Source organism: Gossypium raimondii, chromosome 13 (assembly GCF_025698545.1).
Source record: "Gossypium raimondii isolate GPD5lz chromosome 13, ASM2569854v1, whole genome shotgun sequence".
Lineage (NCBI taxonomy): Eukaryota > Viridiplantae > Streptophyta > Magnoliopsida > Malvales > Malvaceae > Gossypium > Gossypium raimondii.
The window spans coordinates 53,823,468-53,844,333 of NC_068577.1; positions in this window are offsets into that span (position 1 = coordinate 53,823,468).

A 20,866-nucleotide genomic window follows, 5' to 3' on the forward strand; every position below is an offset into this window, starting at 1 on the left:
TTTTATAAATATATATATATATATATATATATATATATATGTACACTCATATTTTACAATACATATGCATTTTTCCTATTTTTGTACATATACATGTTTTATGAAATATACGTATATATTTTTGGAGATTATTATAAGTTCGCTATACATATTATTTTTATATATATACTTATATATGTGTTTTATATATGTGTTAACATTTTATCATGTTTTTTTTACATATTTTGATTTCATCAAAGCATTGAAATCATCATATTTTATAAATTTTCAAAATATTTTGCATTCATGATTCTCGAGGAAGGTCGTGTCCTAACTTACTGGATCGCGATTATTTTTCGATGAATTTAGAAAGCCAAGTATTCGTTTTGCAATAAATTCTCAAATTTCAAATAAAAGCTTATTCTCGGGGATTTAAAATGTTGGGTCCAAACTTACTGGTCCTGATATTTTGACTTCTCGAAATAAGAATTTTCAGAAACAAAAGGTAATATTCGGGTATTTTGAAGATTTAAAAACATTGTGCCCTAACTCACTGGGTGTGGTGTTTTATTTCTTTGAAATAAGAATGTCTTATTATTTTAACTCATTCATGAAATAAAAAAGTTTCATTTTAAAATCTTTTCAAATTTTCGACACCAAGGCATTAAAAAAATTAATTTGGTACCAATTTTGGGCGTTACGAGGGTGTTAATCCTTCCTCGTGCGTAACTGACCCCCGAACCTGTTTTCTCAAATTTCGCAGACCAAAATTATTTTTAAGGTGGGCCGATCACACCTCAATAAAGGATCGGTGGCGACTCCAGTTTTTATTTTTAAGTCGAAAACTAAAATTTTTGTTTTCAAAAAACGGTTTCGACACTAAATATATCTCAAAAATTATATATCCTAAATAAATTAATAAAATAGGTAAAATGTACTTAACATTATTTTTTAACACACAAATATTACAAAAATCTTAAATTAATAATAAAAATTACCTTATTTTCTTTTTTTTCCTTCCTTCCCTCTTCTTCTTCTTTCTTTTTTTTTTTTCTCTTCTCCTTTCCTTTTCTTTCCTTATTTTTCTTTCTTTCCTCCCCTTTCCTTTTCTTTCCTTCTTTTTCTTTCTTTCCTCTCCTTTCCTTTTCCTTCTTTTTCTTTCTTCCTTTCTTTCTTCTTCTTCCCCTCTCCTTCTTCCCCCCACCAATCGACCACCCTTAAATTCAAGGGTGGTGCCGCCAACAGGGATCCCTCCACTGGTGCCTCCAACAGGGATCCCTTGTTTGGTGTCGCCAACCTGCTTCCCTCCACCCAGGGAGTTGTCAAATCAGTTCAGGTTTTTTTTTGTTTTTTTGTTTTTTTATATATTTTGGTAATTAAAAAAATTATATATTTTTTGGTAAATAAAAAAGTTATAACATTTTGGTAATTTTTATTTTTATATTATTTTGTAAAAACCCACAATATTTCATGAGGAAGTTAATTTTGTTTAGGGTGGAAATTAAATTGTAATTTTATTATGCTAAAATATAATTTTATCATTTTATTAATTTATATCTTTATAATTTTTAAATGATTAAATTAAATTTTTATCATTTCTAAGGGTCAAAATGTAATTTTATTTTTACTAATTTAAAATTTTTAAAGGACCTAACTAAAAAATTCATTTTAGGGGTACTGGGCCCCTACTAGCTACTCCCGTGCAAATAAATATGTTAAAATTCACATCCTACTAATTGTTGCAATAATAATGATATCAATTGAGTTAAAAGTTCAATTAGCAGCTTTGACTTTTTAAAAATCACTTTGGGTGTGATAGTATTAAAATGTTAAGGCATAATGATTTATTTGGTCTTCCAATTTTATAAAATGTTATTTTAGCTTTTGAATTTGTATTGTTTGTCAAGTTATCCCAAAAATAGATGGAAAATATAATATCTGTTGACTTTATTGAGGTGATAATTCACTCATATGTCGCGTTAATAATTAATTAATTTTAAAATAATTAAAACTATTTTTTATAATTTTAAATTTTTAAAAATAATTTTATAATTGTTGTGAGAAATTGAAAATTTAAAAAATTAATTAACTTCTGGCATGGCATAAATATTTTTAGGTAATTTGACAAACAACACAAATAAATTAAATAAAGAGCTAAAATGATTTTTTATAAAGTTGAAGGGTTAAATAAGTTATTATGCTAAAATTTAAATTTATGAATCTAGTACCAAAAGTTTAAAATAAGAATTTTAAAAATAAAGTGAATAATGCACATTCTTTAATTAAAAGATTTGATTTTTAATATTATCTAAATCTTTAATGTTCCAATATATATATAAAAAAAAGTAGGATATTTATAAATATCCAAATCTTTACATTGTCCCATCTTTGAACCAACAAAGATCAGCCCCCGAAGTAGGTCCAATGTAGAAAGCCCATTCTTCACCAAGTTGTTTCCTCAAATCTTCTTCTTTTTATTTTTTCTAAGTAATTGCTAAATTGTTTAAAGTTTTTGAATACTAATAAAATATTAAATTAATTTTTAAAATTCTATTAATTATAAAATATATAAATTATAGGTTAGAATTTCTAATATTAAATAAAAAATGAATGGTTGGGATTTCACCGTAAGTTTCAAGGATTTACTGATCGATAACGTAAATCAACCCTATCAATAATGATTCCTCTTTCATATAAATATTGTATAATTTAATCCACACAATTCTTTTCTTACTCTATTCATCAATTAAGTGTAATTGTTTAGTATGATGTTATATTTTAAATCAATATTATACTTTGTAATTTTTTCAATTATTATAAAAGTAACTATTTTTCTAATTTTCTAAGAGGACCTTTATACTCATTTTAGAAAACAAAGAGATGTAAATGTAGTTGACATTATAGTACAAGTCGGGTCAAGTACATTTTGAGGAGTCGAATTCTCATCTCTAGGATATTTCAAAAGAAAAATAAATGGTCAAAAATAGAGAAAATTGGATTGATTGATTGGGTTTCAATAATAATCGCATGGTCAAACAGTTAACCTTGACAACGTTAAGTCATTTTCTCACCACCTCTAGTGTTGTTTTAGATTGACTATATCCCTCATCAACACACAAAATTTAACGTAACCCACTGGAAAAAGAGTTCACCCTACACCCATCTCTCATGTGCATCTTGATAAGCTGTAAAAGTAACATATTTTAATCTCATTTTTAATGAATTTTTGGATGATTAATGATGTAAATTAGAGAATTTGATGCTCATAATCCTTTAAATTCATGTTTCTATACTTAGGAGAGCATTTGAGAGCGAAAGGAGCGAAAAACGAGCCAAAATCAAACAAATAGAGTTGTTTTCAGGATCCACACGGCCTCGGCATTTCCATACGGCCTGGCCACATACTCGTGTGAGCAACACAAACTGGCCACATGCCCATGTGTCAGCCCGTATCGATATCGCACCCTACTTCCCACAATACGCAAAAAAACTTAATTTTAAGGCACTTAAAGAAGAAGACTTAAGGGGGCACTCAAAGAAGATTGAAGAGAACACTCGAAGAATGCCATCGGAATCAACTCGGAAGCAAATCTCCTTCAAGATCGAAAATCTCCATTTAATTTCCTTCAAAGTTTTATTGAGTTTCTTTATGCTTTGTTGTTATCCTAACTTTGAGATGTTTCTGTCGAAACCGTTTTTTTGAAAACAAAAATTTTAGTTGTCGACTTTAAAAAACAAAACTGGAGTCGCCACCGATCCTTTATTAAGGTGTGATCGGGTCACCTTAAAAATTATTTTGGTCTACGAATTTTGAGAAAACGAGTTCGGGAGTCGGTTACGCACGAGGAAGGGTTAGCACCCTCGTGACGCCTAAAATCGGTACCAAATTGATCATTTAATGTCTTAGTGTCGAAGGTTAAAAAGATTTTAAAATCAACTCAAATGATGAAATTTGAAAAAGGATAATCAATTGCTCAAGTCATGTAAAGAAATCGAGTCCCAATACGTTAGGGTACAATTCTTCATAATCCCCAAACTTTGAATATCACTTTATTTTATGTGAAAATCTTCATTTTGAGAAGGTAACATGCCACACCCAATACGTAAGGACACAACAAGTTAAGTTCCCAAAAATGATTTTTATACTCATGCATTTTGAATAAAGAATATCCTCGGCTATTTAAGATCATCAAAGAAAATCAGAACCCAATACGTTAGGGCTCCATTTTCCTTGAAAATCCTGAACTTTGAATATTACTTTTATTCAAAAAAAAAATTTGGATTAAGAGAAAATGACTTTGATGTATTGTCAAAACCAAATATTTGTTTAAAGAAATGACAAGACGTTAATATACACGATAAAACAAACACTTTAATACGAATTATATACATATTTACAAAGTATATATACGTATACAAATACAACATATAAGCAAATTAGCAGATAAGTGTATGCATATGCTAAAACACATATATATAAGGTACATATAAAAGACGAAATTTAGTAATCTCTAAAAACATGTATATGAGCAAGGATAAGAAAAATGCCTATGTATTATAAAATATGAGAATGGTGAAAATAAAATAATAATAAGTAAAATATAAATAAAATATGTACATGTGAAAATCAATAAAATAAAATATAAAATTATGTATATATGTTTAAAAATAAAAATATGTAAGTATGTAAAAAATATAAAGCATGAGAAAATAAGAAAATAAAAAAACTATATAAAAGAAATTTAAAAAACGAATGAAATATATGAATGCATGTATGAAAGCTTAATATATATATATATATATATTAAATATGCGAATGTATATGTAGTAATAATAATAATAATAATAATAATAATAATAATAATAATAAATATAACATGATTAATAAAAAAACTAAAACAACAAATTAATGATTAAATTGAAAATAAACGAATTTTTGAAGCCAATTTTAAAGATAGAAATTAAAAAAACCAAATTAAGATGCGTGCAACAGTAGGAGGATCGAAAGGGTAATTTACCCAAACTTCCCAAACGTTGCGCAGCAACATGGACCAAATTGAAACAGTACTAAAACATACGGCCAAATTTTAAAGAAATAAAAGACTGATTTAAACACCCCTCATAAAACAGAGGACCAAATCGGAAATTGGCCCATTTAAAAAAAGTGCGCTGATCCTGGGACCGGGTCGGGTCACTGCCCGGGTCATGGCCCCCATACGGCGTCGTTTTGGTCTTGTTGTAAAATAAAAAAATTTCCTTTCAAAATTCATTTTCTTTTCCATTCTAAATAGCAGAGAAACCCTCTGCTAGGGTTTCTCCCTTTTTTATGCCGCCGCCGCCACTCAAGACATCCCACAGCCTCCGACGACACCCCAGCATCCAATTGCGATGGAGAGGGGTCACCGCGACGGCACGTTGGCTCCCGCGATTAGGTGAGTTTTTCCTCTCCTTTTTGATTTTTTGTTTACAAAATAAAAATAATAAAAATAATAGAAAATATACAAAAAAGAGAAACCCGATTAACCTTTGTATTTTAGAAATTTCTCTGTGTATTTTGCCCCTATCTTTTGTATCCTTTTTTACACTGAAAATATTGGTCTTTTATAGCCGAAAATGGAAAAGAAAAATAAATCCAAATAAATCTATTTGGTTGTTTGTTGGCCCGATTTTTTGCTCTTCTCTTTCGCTTGTTGCAGGTACGTGCTTGAGGAGCGACATTTGCGGAGGTGTGGTGTGCGTAGAGGAGCGCGAAGAGGCAGCAGTTGCGGCTTGCGGCGGCTAGAGAGGGGAGGCTACTTAGGGTTTCTGAAATTTTAATGTTTGGGCCATCTTAGGTTTAGTTGGGCCTGATGTATATTTATTTGGGCCGGGCATATTTGGGCTTGTACAGCTGCCCCTCTTTGTTTGTTGTCGTGTAACGGGAACAGAGCAAAGACTAAAAGCCCACTTGTGCGCGGTCTTACTGAGCTTCGACTTCTTCAGTGCTTTTCTTCTTCAAGTAGTCTCATTCCTTCCTACTGCATCTTCAGAGGTACAGGAACTAGCGTTTCAATCTACTCCATTGCAATGTCAGGGAGATATGATTCATACATTGTAGCTTCTTACAAGAACAAAATTTGGTATCTTTAATCTGCTCCACAGCAACTTCAGGGAGATAAGACTTATAGCTTCTACTTGTTCTGCTACGCCTTAAAGATAAATCGGATGCGATCTACTCTACTGCAACCTCCGATAGATGAGATCTGTGGTTCTAATCCACTCCATTGCAACTTCAAGGAGATAGGATTGGTTTCTTCTGTCTGCTTCACTGCAACTTCAGGGAGATAAGACTGGATGCGATCCGCCCTCTGCAACTTCAGAGAGATAAGATCTGTGGTTTTAATCCGCTCCACTGCAACTTCAGGGAGATAGGATTATTGGCTTTAACCTGCTCCACTACAACTTCAGGGAGATAAGATTCGCCATCTTCAGTCTGCCCCACTGCAACTTCAGGAGGATAAGACTTGCTTCCTTAGTCTGCCCCACTGCAACTTTGATCTACTCACTGCCTAGGGAGATAAGATCTGTAATCTTCAATCTATTCCACTGCTGCCTAGGGAGATAGAATTACTGGCTTCAATGTACTCCACTATAACTTCAGGGAGGTAAAATCCGCCATCTTCGATCTGCTCCACTACTGCTTAGGGAGATAAGATCTGTAATCTTCAATCTATTCCACTGTTGCCCATGGAGGTAGAGTTACTGGCTTCAATGTACTCCACTGTAACCTCAGGGAGGTAAAATCCACCATCTTTGATCTGCTCCACTACTACTTAGGGAGATAAGATTTGTAATCTTCAATCTATTCCACTGTTGCCCGGAGAGATAGAATTACCGGCTTCAATGTACTCCACTGTAACCTCAGAGAGGTAAAATCCGCCATCATTGATCTCGCTCCACTCATCGCTTAGGAGATAAGATCTGTAATCTTCAATCTATTCCATCACGCCTGTGGAGATAGAATTATCGCTTCAATGTACTCCTTGTAACCTCGTGGAGGTAAAATCCGCCATCTTCGATCTGCTCCACTCATCGCTTAGGAGATAAGATCTGGTATCTTCAATCTATTCCACTGGTGCCCATGGAGATAGAATTATTGGCTTCAATGTACTCCACTGTAACATCAGGGAGGTAAAATCCGCCATCAACTCGGTCCATCGCAACCGAGGAGATAAGACCTCAAATCTTCAATCTATTCCATCGTTGTCGAGGGAAGTAGAATTATCGGCTTCAATGTACTCCTTTGTAACCACGTGGAGGTAAAATCCGCCATCTTCGATCTGCTCCACTCATCGCTTAGGAGATAAGATCCAAATCTTCAATCTATTCCATTGTTGTCTAGGAAAGTAGAATTACTGGCTTCAATGTACTCCACTGTAACCACAGGGAGGTAAAATCCGCCATCTTCAATCTGCTCCAATACTGCTTAGGGAGATAAGATCTGAAATCTTCAATCTATTCCACTGTTGCCCAGGGAAGTAGAATTACTGGCTTCAATGTACTCCACTGTAACCACAGGGAGGTAAAATCTGCCATCTTCGATCTGCTTCGCTTTCAATGCAGAAAGGCAAGATCTGCTATTTTCATTGATCTGTTCTCTAGAGAACATGACCTGTATAATGAACTTAATTATGCCTAATGATTTGGATGGCATGATCAAAATGAATCAAATGCTCCTAACTAGACATGTGTGAATGACATTTGAATGAATGTAGAATTTTATTTTTTCGAGAATGATCCTGCTTAGGTTGTCATTTCTCGAAGTTTATTAAGGCTTTAACACTGACATGCTACAACGCCTTCTTGCTTGACTAGCTTTCCTTCAATCCTCTCCTATCGTTATTCAAGAATACATGATTTAAATCTTTTTGGTCCCTTACACCATTCCCAAGGTGTCGTACCAAAGGCTCATGCGCAAATGAAGGCTCTTTTCTCCGAGGCAACCTCTTCCTATTGCCTGATGATCGTCGCTTGCTGTTTATTTAAGCTTTGTCATCAACATGACCTTCTTGTCCCTTTGTTCAGTCAATGTTTTTAACGATAAAATGTGAAGGGATAGTCTTAATTTAGATTCTCCCTCTTAGATATTCAACCTTTAAGATTGATGTATTCTAAATAATAGCCATGTTTCTGGTAACCGTATTATTTAGAAACTTCTAGAGTAATAAGCAAAACTTCTCTTGTGAAAGTTTTATTAGTCTATTGATCATTATTCTAATGCAACATACTTGCAAAAAGATCATGGATAAGAATAGAGTTGGTTCTAAGCATAGCTCGAGATGAATAAATTGTCGAGGATAACAAAGATGGATAACAAAGAAATTGATTTAGGAATGCGTATCTTGGAAATGAATGAAGTGTTCCAAGAATAACAAAAATAGTATAAGGATTAGGTGCCCTAGATATCGCAGCTTGAACCTCTCTGTACAGACTTTCTGAAGGTTATTCTGAGTTTAACATGTGTTTATGAGTACTTTGACGATGCCTCAAGATGTCGCTTACCCTTTCCTGTTGATTCAGGTATAGCAATACCATTGCATGCCCCCATTCTGATCAGTATTTGAGCTGCTCTGAAATTTTCAAGCGCCATTTTGATCAACATTTGAGCCAGCCTTTATGGGTTTTCAACTCAAATCCCCTTTGGTCTAAAGCGCCCTTTGCGGGTTTTCACCTTAGCCTCTCCGGTTTTACTTTTTCATTTTTCATTTTCATCTTTTCATTTTCCACATCACTTTTTCTTTTTTTGTTGGGACTCAAACTGCCCTTTGCGGGTTTTTACCTTCGTCCTCTCTTTCTTTAAGCGGAGTATTTCCTGACTGAATCTGAGTTTATGGGACTTTGCAGGTTTATCACCCATCTCGTTCAAAATCAAAGCTCATTTGGAAAAGACCTTCTCTATAACATAAGGTTCTTCCCAATTTGGCATCCGTTATATTTTTTGTAGAGTGAGGATCTTCTTCAGCATTAGGTTACCATCGTGGAATTCTTTGGGACAAACCTTTTGCTGTAGGCTCGCATTATTCATTTCTTGGTACATCTGTCCCTGATGAATAGCTTTTAGTATTCTTCCTTCTATCAAGTTCAATTGTTCATATTGTGATTGGATCTGTTCTGCTTCATCCAACTTGCTCAGCCAATACCCGGAGAGAAAGAATTTCAACTTCAATAGAGAAAACCGTGATGAACTAAAGAGAGAGACACTGCTCCGGTAGAATTTTCACTGCATCATTCATGATATTAATCTTGACATACTGCAAATTTTGATATAGTGCTGTTGTTCAGATTGTAATGACAGTGCTTAACCTGGACATATCCTGGTATGACCATGCGTAGACATCTTTGAATTCTTGAAGTAACTCAACAATGTCATGCTTTGTCTTTGAAGTTATATCAATTCCAATCTTCACCAAGCTCACAACTTTTAATGATTCTTTGTGAGGTAGGATCTGTCTATCCTCTACCATCCTCAATAAGTCTGGAGATAAGCTACAATCCATGTCACCTTCAAAGTTGTGAGATCCCTCTAAACACATGTCTCACCCAAAAGGAGATTCTGAGTCTGTAGCAGTGTCACTCATGTCATTGATATTTGGGGACCCATGGTGGGTACCAAAGAATATACAAAAGAATGTATGAATAATATGAATGAATGAATGAATAATTTGGCAGAAAACATCTAAAAGAATGGAAAAAATCTTAAAGAATGAAAGAATATTTGCTCAAGGATGATTGTAATAATATATTTCATTAAAATAATAATGTTAATACGTGAGCCTATTTCACAAAGAAATTCCTATTGCTTCTAGGCTGAAAGCAATAAGTGTGTTTTGAACATTACTCTAACAGACTCTAAATACTTATAGGGGTTTCCTCTGCAGTCCCATTATTTAAAACATCTCTAAGACGAATATCTGACAAGGGCCCTTTTAATTGTGTTTGCATATATGGCATCGATGTGCAAGCTTCTCACCACTTCTTCATACATTGCAGTCCCTCCATCCTCAATCATGATTGGGTAACGGATTTTCTGCACTTGATGAGTCACCCAACTTGACAATACCCATGTTGATGAATTTTTCAACTAGCTTTTTGAAGGTAATGCAATTCTCTATTGAGTGCCCCGTAATTCCCGCGTGGTAGTCACATTGCGCGTTCGCATCATACCACTTAAGATACGGAGGTTGTGGAGGTTTTAAGTGATGAGGAGCAACAACATGCGCATCAAACAAGCTTTGATATAGATCCTCATATGACGTCGGAATTGGTGTGAACTGGAGCTTCTCAGTACCTGGTTTCACTCTAGATTCTTGTCTTAATAAACCTTGTTGGTTAGTAGCCACCTTTCTTGGCTGACTCACAATAACTGATTTAGAGTAACTCGTGTTGTTCACCCCATCTTCTCTTTTCCTTGAGATTGACCTCTTGTTACTCTCCTCTGCATCAATTTTCCCGCTTCTTATGGCGCTTTCAATCATTTCACCATTCATGACTATGTCAGAAAAGCTTTTTGTGGCACTTCCTAACATATGTGTAATGAACGGGGCTTTCAATGTATTTATAAAAAAACATCGTCATTTCTTTCTCTAAGAGCAGTGGTTGAACTTGGACTGCGACTTCCCTCCATCTTTGTGCGTACTACCTAAAGCTTTCGCTCGGCTTCTTCTCCATGTTTCGAAGGGTAATTCTATCAGGAGCCATGTCTATCACATGATTATACTGTTTCATGAATGCTTGTGCCAAGTCCTTCCATGAACCAATTGTGGTACGGCTCAGCTGATTGTACCATTTAGATGCTGCCCCTGCTAGGCTATCTTGGAAACAGTGTATTAATAGCTGGTCATTGTTAACGTATCCAGCCATTCTCCTGCAGAACATAGTGATATATGCTTCTGGGCAACTTGTCCCATTGTACTTTTTAAATTCTGGCATCCTAAACTTATGAGGGAGTACCAAATCCGAAACTAAACTCAGCTCTTTAACATCAATCCCTCGATAGCTTTCAGCGACCTCCATCGCTTTGAACTTCTCATCGAGCCACCTGTACCTTTCCTCTAACTATTTCGGTAACTCTTCCTTTATTCTTTCTTTTTCAGCCACCTCATCAAAGTCAGGAATGGCAAAATTAGCATGGTGGTTTTCGGGATTAGAGCCTGATCCAGCCTGAAAGTTTGAAGCACCGGCCTAGAACTGCTGAGGCCTGATTGTGACAGTAGATTTGTGCGGATATTCAGCATGAGTTCGCACTTGTGGAGGAGTAAAGCCTGGAGGGTAGAGTGATTCATTCTCGTAACCCTCTTCACCATCAGCCATGGGACCCTTTCCCTTATCACCTCCTCCAGTCAACAGTTTGGTTAGCTCCGCCATCATATCATCTTGGGATTCTCACATCTTCTCAGACATATCCTGTTGCATCTTATCTAACCGCCTCCGCATTTGAAATAAGTCGGTCTTGCATCTCCCTCGATAATCGCTCGAGTTTTTCAATCTCTGATCTATGTCCTTAATCTTTGCTCGAGTACCGTAACGGTGTTTGGTTGGTTGGTTGGTTTCCAGGTTAACTGAGCAATGATTTTAGTTAATTAGGATCCTTTAACTGTGTTTAATGCATATGATGTAATGAAATGCAAATGCATGAAATGAATACGAAAAGAGACGTTGATTCATGTTCAATTTTTTTACTAGAAAACTTTACTGGAAAACAAATCTCTTTATGAGATTGGGACCTTTGATGACTTTTGAATAAACTTTGACAATTTGGATCCTCAGGTCATGCAACAAAGTCGTATACTCCTCTTATTAGGCTTTTCGTGCCATGTTTTCTTCGGACCACCGTATTATCTTCCACCTTATCAAGAAACCCGTATTCCATAACAAGCTTTCTAATCTAGTAATCGAACTCAAATTAACATCTATTTTCTAAGATGCAAATGCAATGCAATCATGATGTCATACAATCAAAACAAAATAAACCCAAGTCAGTATCACACCAAAAAGATATAATCCAATACAAACATGAAATAGTAAGAACATTTATTCAGGAATCCACTAGGATTTGGTATAGCTCTACCTAGGCCAAGTTCCTAAATCTCACTATATGAGGCTCAGTTTCTAGAGTAAGGGTACCCGAACCAGCAAATTCCTCGATCCTCACCCATTATAGGCTCATGTGGATCGAGTTCAGTTCAGGGGGATACATTTCCCTATGGCTGCACGGAGATGAAAATCTAACGAAGACATAGGTACGGATGTATCCCGGAAGCGGTCCACTACCCTGCACGGACGTGAAAACCTCACGAAGGACTAGTTTCTTGCTCCCACTTAAAGGGGAAAAACTGACCAACTTATGAAATGCAAAATGCAAATATAAATTAGTCGACTCGGGCCAATCATGCAAACATATCATAATGAATGCGAGGGGAAATCATGATTTTAAAAGAAAATTTGATTTTTCGATCACAAGACAAACAAATAACCAATTTATGGCTCGACTCTCTAGGGTCCCCAGTGGAGTCGCCAAGCTGTCGAAACCGTTTTTTTGAAAATAAAAATTTTAGTTGTCGACTTTAAAAAACAAAACTGGAGTCGCCACCGATCCTTTATTAAGGTGTGATCGGGTCACCTTAAAAATTATTTTGGTCTACGAATTTTGAGAAAATGAGTTCGGGAGTCGGTTACGCACAAGGAAGGGTTAGCACCCTCGTGACGCCCAAAATCGGTACCAAATTGATCATTTAATGTCTTAGTGTTGAAGGTTAAAAAGATTTTAAAATCAACTCAAATGATGAAATTTGAAAAAGGATAATCAATTGCTCAAGTCATGTAACTAAATCGAGTCCCAATACGTTAGGGTACAATTCTTCATAATCCCCGAACTTTGAATATCACTTTATTTTATGTGAAAATCTTCATTTTGAGAAGGTAACATGTCACACCCAATACGTTAGGACACAACAAGTTAAGTTCCCAAAAATGATTTTTATTCTCATGCATTTTGAATAAAGAATATCCTCGGCTATTTAAGATCATCAAAGAAAATCAGAACCCAATACGTTAGGGCTCAATTTTCCTTGAAAGTCCCGAACTTTGAATATTACTTTTATTCAAAAAAAAATTGGATTAAGAGAAAATGACTTTGATGTATTGTCAAAACCAAATATTTGTTTAAAGAAATGACAAGACGTTAATATACACGATAAAACAAACACTTTAATACGAATTATATACATATTTACAAAGTATATATACGTATACAAATACAACATATAAGCAAATTCGCAGATAAGTGTATGCATATGCTAAAACACATATATATAAGGGTACATATAAAAAGACGAAATTTAGTAATCTCTAAAACATGTATATGAGCAAGAATAAGAAAATGCCTATGTATTATAAAATATGAGAATGGTGAAAATAAAATAATAATAAGTAAAATATAAATAAAATATGTACATGTGAAAATCAATAAAATAAAAATATAAAATTATGTATATATGTTTAAAAATAAAATGTGTCAAGATGTAAAAAATATAAAGCATGAGAAAATAAGAAAATAAAAAAACTATATAAAAAGAAATTTAAAAACGAATGAAATATATGAATGCATGTATGAAAGCTTAATATATATATATATATTAAATATGCGAATGTATATGTGTAGTAATAATAGTAATAATAGTAATAATAATAATAATAATAATAATACTGGATGCGATCCGTGGTTTTAATCCGCTCCACTGCAACTTCAGAGAGATAAGATCTGTGGTTTTAATCCGTTCCACTGCAACTTCAGGGAGATAGGATTATTGGCTTTAACCTGCTCCACTACAACTTCAGGGAGATAAGATTCGCCATCTTCAGTCTGCCCCACTGCAACTTCAGGAGGATAAGACTTGCTTCCTTAGTCTGCCCCACTGCAACTTTGATCTACTTCGCTGCCTAGGGAGATAAGAACTGTAATCTTCAATCTATTCCACTGCTGCCTAGGGAAATAGAATTACTGGCTTCAATGTACTCCACTATAACTTCAGGGAGGTAAAATCCGCCATCTTCGATCTGCTCCACTACTGCTTAGGGAGATAAGATCTGTAATCTTCAATCTATTCCACTGTTGCCCATGGAGATAGAGTTACTGGCTTCAATGTACTCCACTGTAACCTCAGGGAGGTAAAATCCACCATCTTTGATCTGCTCCACTACTACTTAGGGAGATAAGATTTGTAATCTTCAATCTATTCCACTGTTGCCCAGAGAGATAGAATTACTGGCTTCAATGTACTCCACTGTAACCTCAGGGAGGTAAAATCCGCCATCATTGATCTGCTCCACTACTGCTTAGGGAGATAAGATCTGTAATCTTCAATCTATTCCACTGCTGCCCAGGGAGATAGAATTACTGGCTTCAATGTACTCCACTGTAACCTCAGGGAGGTAAAATCCGCCATCTTCGATCTGCTCCACTACTGCTTAGGGAGATAAGATCTGGTATCTTCAATCTATTCCACTGGTGCCCATGGAGATAGAATTACTGGCTTCAATGTACTCCACTGTAACCTCAGGGAGGTAAAATCCGCCATCAACCTGGTCCACTGCAACCGAGGGAGATAAGACCTCAAATCTTCAATCTATCCCACTGTTGTCCAGGGAAGTAGAATTAATGGCTTCAATGTACTCCACTGTAACCACAGGGAGGTAAAATCCGCCATCTTCGATCTGCTCCACTATTGCTTAGGGAGATAATATCTGAAATCTTCAATCTATTCCATTGTTGTCTAGGAAAGTAGAATTACTGGCTTCAATGTACTCCACTGTAACCACAGGAAGGTAAAATCCGCCATCTTCGATCTGCTCCACTACTGCTTAGGGAGATAAGATCTGAAATCTTCGATCTATTCCACTGTTGCCCAGGAAAGTAGAATTACTAGCTTCAATGTACTCCACTGTAACCACAGGGAGGTAAAATCTGCCATCTTCGATCTGCTTCGCTTTCAATACAGGAAGGCAAGATCTGCTATTTTCACTCATCTGTTTTCTAGAGAACATGACCTGTATAATGAACTTAATTATGCCTAATGATTTGGATGGCATGATCAAAATGAATCAAATGCTCCTAACTAGACATGTGTGAATGACATTTGAATGAATGCAGAATTTTATTTTTTCGAGAATGATCACGCTTAGGTTGTCATTTCTCGAAGTTTATTAAGGCTTTAACACTGACATGCTACAACGCCTTCTTGCTTGACTAGCTTTCCTTCAATCCTCTCCTATCGTTATTCAAGAATACATGATTTAAATCTTTCTGGTCCCTTACACCATTCCCAAGGTGTCGTACCAAAGGCTCATGCGCAAATGAAGGCTCTCTTCTCCGAGGCAACCTCTTCCTATTGCCTGATGATCGTTGCTTGCTGGTTTATTTAAGCTTTGTCATCAACATGACATTCTTGTCCCTTTGTTCAGTCAATGTTTTTAACGACAAAATGTGAAGGGATAGTCTTAATTTAGACTCTCCCTCTTAGATATTCAACCTTTAAGCTTGATGTATTCTAAATAATAGCCATGTTTCTGGTAACCGTATTATTTAGAAACTTCTAGAGTAATAAGTAAAACTTCTCTTGTGAAAGTTTTATTAGTCTATTGATCATTATTCTAATGCAACATGCTTGCAAAAAGATCATGGATAAGAATAGAGTTGGTTCTGAGCATAGCTCGAGATGAATAAATTGTCGAGGATAACAAAGATGGATAACAAAGAAATTGATTTAGGAATGCGTATCTTAGAAATGAATGAAGTGTTCCAAGAATAACAAAAATAGTATAAGGATTAGGTGCCCTAGATATCGCAGCTTGAACCTCTCTGTACAGACTTTCTGAAGGTTATTCTGAGTTTAACATGTGTTTATGAGTACTTTGACGATGCCTCAAGATGTCGCCTACCCTTTCCTGTTGATTCAGGTATAGCAATACCATTGCATGCCCCCATTCTGATCAGTATTTGAGCTGCTCTGAAATTTTCAAGCGCCATTTTGATCAACATTTGAGCCAGCCTTTTCGGGTTTTCAACTCAAATCCCCTTTGGTCTAAAGCGCCCTTTGCGGGTTTTCACCTTAGCCTCTCCGGTTTTACTTTTTCATTTTTCATTTTCATCTCTTCATTTTCCACATCACTTTTTCTTTTTTTGTTGGGACTCAAACTGCCCTTTGCGGGTTTTTACCTTCGTCCTCTCTTTCTTTAAGCGGGGTATTTCCTGACTGAATCTGAGTTTATGGGACTTTGCAGGTTTATCACCCATCTCGTTCAAAATCAAAGCTCATTTGGAAAAGACCTTCTCTATAACATAAGGTTCTTCCCAATTTGGCATCCGTTATATTTTTTGTAGAGTGAGGATCTTCTTCAGCATTAGGTTACCATCGTGGAATTCTTTGGGACAAACCTTTTGCTGTAGGCTCGCATCATTCATTTCTTGGTACATCTGACCCTGATGAATAGCTTTTAGTCTTCTTCCTTCTATCAAGTTCATTGATCATATTGTGATTGGATCTGTTCTGCTTCATCCAACTTGCTCAGCCAATACCCGGAGAGAAAGAATTTCAACTTCAATAGAGAAAACCGTGATGAACTAAAGAGAGAGACACTGCTCCGGTAGAATTTTCACTGCATCATTCATGATATTAATCTTGACATACTGCAAATTTTGATATAGTCTTTGTTGTTCGATTGTAATGTGATCTTAACTGGACATATCCTGGTATGACCATGCGTAGACATCTTTGAATTCTTGAAGTAACTCAACAATGTCATGCTTTGTCTTTGAAGTTATATCAATTCCAATCTTCACCAAGCACACAACTTTTAATGATTCTTTGTGAGGTAGGATCTGTCTATCCTCTACCATCCTCAATAAGTTTGGATAAGCTACAATCCATGTCACCTTCAAAGTTGTGAGATCCCTCTAAACACATGTCTCACCCAAAAGGAGATTCTGAGTCTGTAGCAGCGTCACTCATGTCATTGATATTTGGGGACCCATGGTGGGTACCAAAGAATATACAAAAGAATGTATGAATAATATGAACGAATGAATGAATAATTTGGCAGAAAAAATCTGAAAGAATGGAAAAAATCGTAAAGAATGAAAGAACATTTGCTCAAAGATGATTGTAATAATATATTTCATTAAAATAATAATGTTAAGACGTGAGCCTATTTCACAAAGAAATTCCTATTGCTTCTAGGCTGAAAGCAACAAGTGTGTTTTGAACATTACTCTAACAGACTCTAAATACTTATAGGGGTTTCCTCTGCAGTCCCATTATTTAAAACATCTCTAAGACGAATATCTAACAAGGACCCTTTTAATTGTGTTTGCATATATGGCATCGATGTGCAAGCTTCTCACCACTTCTTCATACATTGCAGTCCCTCCATCCTCAATCATGATTGGGTAACGGATTTTCTGCACTTGATGAGTCACCCAACTTGACAATACCCATGTTGATGAATTTTTCAACTAGCTTTTTGAAGGTAATGCAATTCTCTATTGAGTGCCCCGTAATTCCCGCGTGGTAGTCACATTGCGCGTTCGCATCATACCACTTAAGATACGGAGGTTGTGGAGGTTTTAAGTGATGAGGAGCAACAACATGCGCATCAAACAAGCTTTCATATAGATCCTTATATGACGTCAGAATTGGTGTGAACTGGAGCTTCTCAGTACCTGGTTTCACTCTAGATTCTTGTCTTAATAAACCTTGTTGGTTAGTAGCCACCTTTCTTGGCTGACTTACAATAACTGATTTAGAGTAACTCGTGTTGTTCACCCCATCTTCTCTTTTCCTTGAGATTGACCTCTTGCTACTCTCCTCTGCATCAATTTTCCCGCTTCTTATGGCGCTTTCAATCATTTCACCATTCATGACTATGTCAAAAAAGCTTTTTGTGGCACTTCCTAACATATGTGTAATGAATGGGGCTTTCAATGTATTTATAAAAAAACATCGTCATCTCTTTCTCTAAGAGCAGTGGTTGAACTTGTACTGCGACTTCCCTCCATCTTTGTGCGTACTACCTAAAGCTTTCGCTCGGCTTCTTCTCCATGTTTCGAAGGGTAATTCTATCAGGAGCCATGTCTATCACATGACTATACTGTTTCATGAATGCTTGTGCCAAGTCCTTCCATGAACCAATTGTGGTACGGCTCAGCTGATTGTACCATTTAGATGCTGCCCCTGCTAGGCTATCTTGGAAACAGTGTATTAATAGCTGGTCATTGTTAACGTATCCAGCCATTCTCCTACAGAACATAGTGATATATGCTTCTGGGCAACTTGTCCCATTGTACTTTTTAAATTCTGGCATCTTAAACTTATGAGGGAGTACCAAATCCGGAACTAAACTCAGCTCTTTAACATTAATCCCTCGATAGCTTTCAGTGACCTCCATCGCTTTGAACTTCTCCTCGAGCCACCTGTACCTTTCCTCTAACTATTTCGGTAACTCTTCCTTTATTCTTTCTTTTTCAGCCACCTCATCAAAGTCAGGAATGGCGAAATTAGCATGGTGGTTTCCGGGATTAGAGCCCGATCCAGCCTAGAAGTTTGAAGCACCGGCCTGGAACTGCTGAGGCCTGATTGTGACAGTAGATTTGTGCGGATATTCAGCATGAGTTCGCACTTGTGGAGGAGTAAAGCCTGGAGGGTAGAGTGATTCATTCTCGTAACCCTCTTCGCCATCAACCATGGGACCCTTTCCCTTATCACCTCCTCCAATCAACAGTTTGGTTAGCTCCGCCATCATATCATCTTGGGATTCTCACATCTTCTCAAACATATCCTGTTGCATCTTATCTAACCGCTCCTGCAGCTGTAGCTGAAGTCGGTCTTGCATCTCCCTCTGACACTGTTCGAGTTTTTTCAATATCTGATCTATGTCCTTAATCTTTGCTCGAGTACCGTAACGGTGTTTGGTTGGTTGGTTGGTTTCCAGGTTAACTGAGCAATGATTTTAGTTAATTAGGATCCTTTAACTGTGTTTAATGCATATGATGTAATGAAATGCAAATGCATGAAATGAATGCGAAAAGAGACGTTGATTCATGTTCAATTTTTTTACTAGAAAACTTTACTGGAAAACAAATCTCTTTACATAAAGCGGACATATATATACGGCTTTACCCTCATACTCCAAGTGAAGACATCGACCCTTCAGATATTAAGATACATCTCACGAATTTGATCTTCTTTTTGTTTGATCTAGGTCGTAAATCCTTGCTCATTCACGTTCATTAGCTTCTTTATGAGATTGGGACCTTTGATGACTTTTGAATAAACTTTGACAATTTGGATCCTCAGGTCATGCAACAAAGTCGTATACTCCTCTTATTAGGCTTTTCGTGCCATGTTTTCTTCGAACCACCGTATTATCTTCCACCTTATCAAGAAACCCGTATTCCATCACAAGTTTTCTAATCTAGTAATCGAACTCAAATCAACATCTATTTTCTAAGATGCAAATGCAATGCAATCATGATGTCATACAATCAAAACAAAATAAACCCAAGTCAGTATCACACCAAAAAGATATAATCCAATACAAACATGAAATAGCAAGAACATTTATTCAGGAATCCACTAGGGTTTGGTATAGCTCTACCTAGGGCAAGTTCCTAAATCTCACTATATGAGGCTCAGTTTCTAGAGTAAGGGTACCCGAACCAGCAAATTCCTCGATCCTCACCCATTATAGGCTCATGTGGATCGAGTTCAGTTCAGGGGGATACATTTCCCTATGGCTGCACGGAGATGAAAATCTCACGAAGACATAGGTACGGATGTATCCCGGAAGCGGTCCACTACCCTGCACGGAGGTGAAAACCTCACGAAGGACTAGTTTCTTGCTCCCACTTAAAGGGGAAAAATTGACCAACTTATTAAATGCAAAATGCAAATATAAATTAGTCGACTCGGACCAATCATGCAAACATATCATAATGAATGCGAGGGGAAAACATGATTTTAAAACAAAATTTGATTTTTCGATCACAAGACAAACAAATAACCAATTTATGGCTCGACTCTCTAGGGTCCCCAGTGGAGTCGCCAAGCTGTCGAAACCGATTTTTTGAAAACAAAATTTTAGTTGTCGACTTTAAAAACAAAAGCTGAGTCGCCACCGATCCTTTATTAAGGTGTGATCGGGTCACCTTAAAATTATTTTGGTCTCACAATTTTGAGAAAACGAGTTCGAGTCGGTTACGCACGAGGAAGGGTTAGCACCCTCGTGACGCCCAAAATCGGTACCAAATTGATCATTTAATGTCTTAGTGTTGAAGGTTAAAAAGATTTTAAAATCAACTCAAATGATGAAATTTGAAAAAGGATAATCAATTGCTCAAGTCATGTAACTAAATCGAGTCCCAATACGTTAGGGTACAATTCTTCATAATCCCCGAACTTTGAATATCACTTTATTTTATGTGAAAATCTTCATTTTGAGAAGGTAACATGCCACACCCAATACGTTAGGACACAACAAGTTAAGTTCCCAAAAATGATTTTTATTCTCATGCATTTTGAATAAAGAATATCCTCGGCTATTTAAGATCATCAAAGAAAATCAGAACCCAATACGTTAGGGCTCAATTTTCCTTGAAAATCCCGAACTTTGAATATTACTTTTATTCAAAAAAAAATTGGATTAAGAGAAAATGACTTTGATGTATTGTCAAAACCAAATATTTGTTTAAAGAAATGACAAGACGTTAATATACACGATAAAACAAACACTTTAATACTGAATTATATACATATTTACAAAGTATATATACGTATACAAATACAACATATAAGCA